Raw genomic sequence first — 5430 nt, 5'->3', positions numbered from 1 at the left:
TTCCTACAGCAGTTTCCAAAAGCAGAAAAACAAAACCGACGAGCAAGAGGTGCAGCGCAGCTGTGGCGGCGGCTGCTGCTACCACCCAAGCACTTTGATTGACACTCAGCCCGTCTGCTCGCAACATTGTATCCACTGAGCAGCTGCGTCTGCCAGAGTGTGCACAGCACAGGTACAACTGGAAGCAAAACACACACACACACACACACACCAGTTCATATGGCAGCCGCACTCTATAGTTCGTACCTACCGCTGCGCTAATAGCCAAGTTGGAAACATCGGGCAGGCACAGCGTATCCTGGCAGCCTGCGTCTGTATGCTCCACGTATTCGGGTCATGGGTGTATGTGCAGGGGGCCCGGAGCCCTAGGGGGCCCATAAAGTCTCTCTTCCCCACATTGTAAACCAATGCTATCAATGACGCTTTATAGTTTGGGGGCCCAGTTCCAGACTTTGTACTGGGGCCCCCGCAGCTTCAAGTTACACCTCCGGATCAGGATAATGCTAGGCCATTCCAACCAGCCTGTGTGTGTGACCTGCAGTCGCTGGTAGTCGAAAAGCGGCCGGCCCCGGATGCGCGCTTCAGAGTGGACAGACAGCAGCGGACCCCCAATCACACAGGCCCAAGGCTTGCTATGTAGCACGGAATACCTCATTGGACTGCAGCACTCCACGCGGGCTGAGATACACGCTCCACGTGGGATGGGCAGTATTCGTCCATGAAGATCCAGGCCAACGTTTAGAGATGGAGCAACACTCGGGGAGCAAAGAACTCCAACGAACGGACGCCTACTTTACAAGGATGTATTGCTTTATTCAATGCATGGACACAGAAACAGTTCAACCGCTCGATTACAGACCGCAGTCAATACAGTAAAGAAAGAAATGTGTCTGTTTAATGTAAACTTGCATGGAGCTCGTTTGTCAGCCACTGACTGACTGAATGCTGAAACGTGGTCTGACGTTACATGCACCACCAGGGATAAGGCCTTGCCTATAAGCATTCCCCAGCTGGCAAAAACCGAACCTCCCTGCCTATTCCTCACCATGGAAGAACGGAACCTACCTTTTTTTAAAAAAAAGAAAGCCACAGCAGCAGCCAACTCGATTTTGGTAGGCCGCTGTCTCCCCCTTGTGTGCTGCATAAAAAATGCACTCCACTAAAATAGCAATGATCCACGAAATAGAGCGTATGGAGAGAATGAGGCTTCCAGATGAGCCGTCAGGCTATGATAAATTGTATCACACCTGGGCGATATGGATAGATGCCCGGAGCTCACCCCTATTTACCAAGTGGTTACAGACAGGGACATGTGAGTAACACGTTTAAACCACAATCGTAAAGAGAAACAACAATTCCGGAGCCCGCCCCCCCCCCCCCTTTTTGTTTTATTTTTTCTTTCTCCCGTGTCATAGATACCTACCCCCCCCTTACCCTCCCCTCATTCCCCTGTTTGTAGACCTTATAAAATATCACAGACAAACATGATATAGTTCAACTCGAAATTGATTTATTAAGTTTCATTGTCAAAGTTAATTTTACATTGCTTTGAGATAAGGCAAAAGTTTCCCCCCCTCCATGAAACCAATAAAACCTATATTGAATAAAATAAAAATGATGCAGTTACCGGTAGTTCTGCAGCTTCTTGGTGGAAATAAAGACCATCTCCCGTCTCCCAGCTGCAGCAGAGACTGACTGAAATGGCTGCCAAGCCCGGTATTAATGCTTCTAAATTGATGACATCACAAAGGAGTGACATCGTCAGCCTTCAAACACCTGGCTCAATTGCATACAGTATGTATGTATGTATGCATGTATGTGAGTGAGTCTATCTATCTATCTATCTATCTATCTATCTATCTATCTATCTATCTTTATTAATTATGTAGAATATAGATATGGATTATTTCTAAATTACAGATTTTGTAGATATAGATTAAAGATAGATTTAAGATTTGTGTGGTGTGTGTGTGTGTGTGTGTGTGTGTGTGTGTGTGTGTGTGTGTGTGTGTGTGTGTATATATAATGTATATATGTAAAAAAAAATATAAATCTGTAGTTATGTATGTATGTATGTATGGCGGGCGGGCAAAAAAGGCCTGCTGTATGTTTTTAAGTTCTTCGGATGACCATGCCGCTCTAATATTCTCCTTACTAGGGTCTACTAATGCTGGCCCAGGGGAAGGCAATAAAGCCCTATGGGGCCGAAGCCAATTTCCCTTATTTTAGGTTAAAAGTTTCCATCCGTCCCCACTGGAAATGCGGCCGGCCGAAGAGATCCCTCAACCGACCGACCGACGCACCTTCAGAGACAAACTAGTGCTTGCTTCTAGTGTCATCGCCGGCTTAACCATCCTTTGTAGGGAGCTGACGAGTCCTGCAGTAGCAGCAGCAGCAGGCTCTGCAAGCCTAGGATGCGTGAGCACGGTGCAAGAGGAAGGACTGAGGGTGTGAGGCTGGGCGCGGTTGAGAAGGCGTGGGGCGGGGCTATGGAAAGTTTTAATAGCTCTCCAGCTGCCTGGTGCATTGTGGGTGCGCCCAGAGTGCTGGCTGAGCGTGTTGCCTCAAGCCTTGGAAGTGGAGTTGGGCGGGCCGGGCTACAGGTGAAACCCATTTCGGGTTATCGCTTCTCGGCCTTTTGGCTAAGATCAAGTGTAGTATCTGTTCTTATCAGTTTAATATCTGATACGTCCCCTATCTGGGGACCATATATTAATGGATTTTTAGAACAGGGAGCTGGAAAAAGAGCTTGCTCTGTCCACTCCACGCATTGACCTGGTATTGCAGTACCTCCAGGACCGGTGCACCCCTTTCCTACAGCAGTTTCCAAAAGCAGAAAAACAAAACCGACGAGCAAGAGGTGCAGCGCAGCTGTGGCGGCGGCTGCTGCTACCACCCAAGCACTTTGATTGACACTCAGCCCGTCTGCTCGCAACATTGTATCCACTGAGCAGCTGCGTCTGCCAGAGTGTGCACAGCACAGGTACAACTGGAAGCAAAACACACACACACACACACACCAGTTCATATGGCAGCCGCACTCTATAGTTCGTACCTACCGCTGCGCTAATAGCCAAGTTGGAAACATCGGGCAGGCACAGCGTATCCTGGCAGCCTGCGTCTGTATGCTCCACGTATTCGGGTCATGGGTGTATGTGCAGGGGGCCCGGAGCCCTAGGGGGCCCCATAAAGTCTCTCTTCCCCACATTGTAAACCAATGCTATCAATGACGCTTTATAGTTTGGGGGCCCAGTTCCAGACTTTGTACTGGGGCCCCGCAGCTTCAAGTTACACCTCCGGATCAGGATAATGCTAGGCATTCCAACCAGCCTGTGTGTGTGACCTGCAGTCGCTGGTAGTCGAAAAGCGGCCGGCCCCGGATGCGCGCTTCAGAGTGGACAGACAGCAGCGGACCCCCAATCACACAGGCCCAAGGCTTGCTATGTAGCACGGAATACCTCATTGGACCTGCAGCACTCCACGCGGGCTGAGATACACGCTCCACGTGGGATGGGCAGTATTCGTCCATGAAGATCCAGGCCAACGTTTAGAGATGGAGCAACACTCGGGGAGCAAAGAACTCCAACGAACGGACGCCTACTTTACAAGGATGTATTGCTTTATTCAATGCATGGACACAGAAACAGTTCAACCGCTCGATTACAGACCGCAGTCAATACAGTAAAGAAAGAAATGTGTCTGTTTAATGTAAACTTGCATGGAGCTCGTTGTCAGCCACTGACTGACTGAATGCTGAAACGTGGTCTGACGTTACATGCACCACCAGGGATAAGGCCTTGCCTATAAGCATTCCCCAGCTGGCAAAAACCGAACCTCCTGCCTATTCCTCACCATGGAAGAACGGAACCTACCTTTTTTTAAAAAAAAGAAAGCCACAGCAGCAGCCAACTCGATTTTGGTAGGCCGCTGTCTCCCCCTTGTGTGCTGCATAAAAAATGCACTCCACTAAAAATAGCAATGATCCACGAAATAGAGCGTATGGAGAGAATGAGGCTTCCAGATGAGCCGTCAGGCTATGATAAATTGTATCACACCTGGGCGATATGGATAGATGCCCGGAGCTCACCCCTATTTACCAAGTGGTTACAGACAGGGACATGTGAGTAACACGTTTAAACCACAATCGTAAAGAGAAACAACAATTCCGGAGCCCGCCCCCCCCCCCCTTTTTGTTTTATTTTTTCTTTCTCCCGTGTCATAGATACCTACCCCCCCCTTACCCCTCCCCTCATTCCCCTGTTTGTAGACCTTATAAAATATCACAGACAAACATGATATAGTTCAACTCGAAATTGATTTATTAAGTTTCATTGTCAAAGTTATTTTACATTGCTTTGAGATAAGGCAAAAGTTTCCCCCCCTCCATGAAACCAATAAAACCTATATTGAATAAAATAAAAATGATGCAGTTACCGGTAGTTCTGCAGCTTCTTGGTGGAAATAAAGACCATCTCCCGTCTCCCAGCTGCAGCAGAGACTGACTGAAATGGCTTGCCAAGCCCGGTATTAATGCTTCTAAATTGATGACATCACAAAGGAGTGACATCGTCAGCCTTCCAAACACCTGGCTCAATTGCATACAGTATGTATGTATGTATGCATGTATGTGAGTGAGTCTATCTATCTATCTATCTATCTATCTATCTATCTATCTATCTATCTTTATTAATTATGTAGAATATAGATATGGATTATTTCTAATTACAGATTTTGTAGATATAGATTAAAGATAGATTTAAGATTGTGTGTGTGTGTGTGTGTGTGTGTGTGTGTGTGTGTGTGTGTGTGTGTGTGGTGTGTGTATATATAATGTATATATGTAAAAAAAAATATAAAATCTGTAGTTATGTATGTATGTATGTATGGCGGGCGGGCAAAAAAGGCCTGCTGTATGTTTTTAAGTTCTTCGGATGACCATGCCGCTCTAATATTCTCCTTACTAGGGTCTACTAATGCTGGCCCAGGGGAAGGCAATAAAGCCCTATGGGGCCGAAGCCAATTTCCCTTATTTTAGGTTAAAAGTTTCCATCCGTCCCCACTGGAAATGCGGCCGGCCGAAGAGATCCCTCCAACCGACCGACCGACGCACCTTCAGAGACAAACTAGTGCTTGCTTCTAGTGTCTCGCCGGCTTAACCATCCTTTGTAGGGAGCTGACGAGTCCTGCAGTAGCAGCAGCAGCAGGCTCTGCAAGCCTAGGATGCGTGAGCACGGTGCAAGAGGAAGGACTGAGGGTGTGAGGCTGGGCGCGGTTGAGAAGGCGTGGGGCGGGGCTATGGAAAGTTTTAATAGCTCTCCCAGCTGCCTGGGTGCATTGTGGGTGCGCCCAGAGTGCTGGCTGAGCGTGTTGCCTCAAGCCTTGGAAGTGGAGTTGGGCGGGCCGGGCTACAGGTGAAACCCATTTCGGGTT

At 48.0% G+C, this 5430-nt stretch overlaps 1 non-coding gene across 1 annotated transcript; it reads left to right on the top strand.

Annotated features, from left to right (window-relative positions):
* The first annotated feature begins 2622 nt into the window (after positions 1-2622).
* LOC136604744 (U2 spliceosomal RNA) lies at positions 2623-2812 on the top strand. Its single transcript, XR_010789847.1, has one exon. It is a non-coding gene; the product is annotated as a U2 spliceosomal RNA (small nuclear RNA).
* Positions 2813-5430: the final 2618 nt, after the last annotated feature.

This window comes from Eleutherodactylus coqui, unplaced genomic scaffold, assembly GCF_035609145.1.
Source record: "Eleutherodactylus coqui strain aEleCoq1 unplaced genomic scaffold, aEleCoq1.hap1 HAP1_SCAFFOLD_284, whole genome shotgun sequence".
Taxonomy (NCBI): Eukaryota; Metazoa; Chordata; class Amphibia; order Anura; family Eleutherodactylidae; genus Eleutherodactylus; species Eleutherodactylus coqui.
The sequence above is the reverse complement of the archived record's forward strand: the minus strand, read 5'-3'. Positions and strand labels throughout refer to the sequence as shown.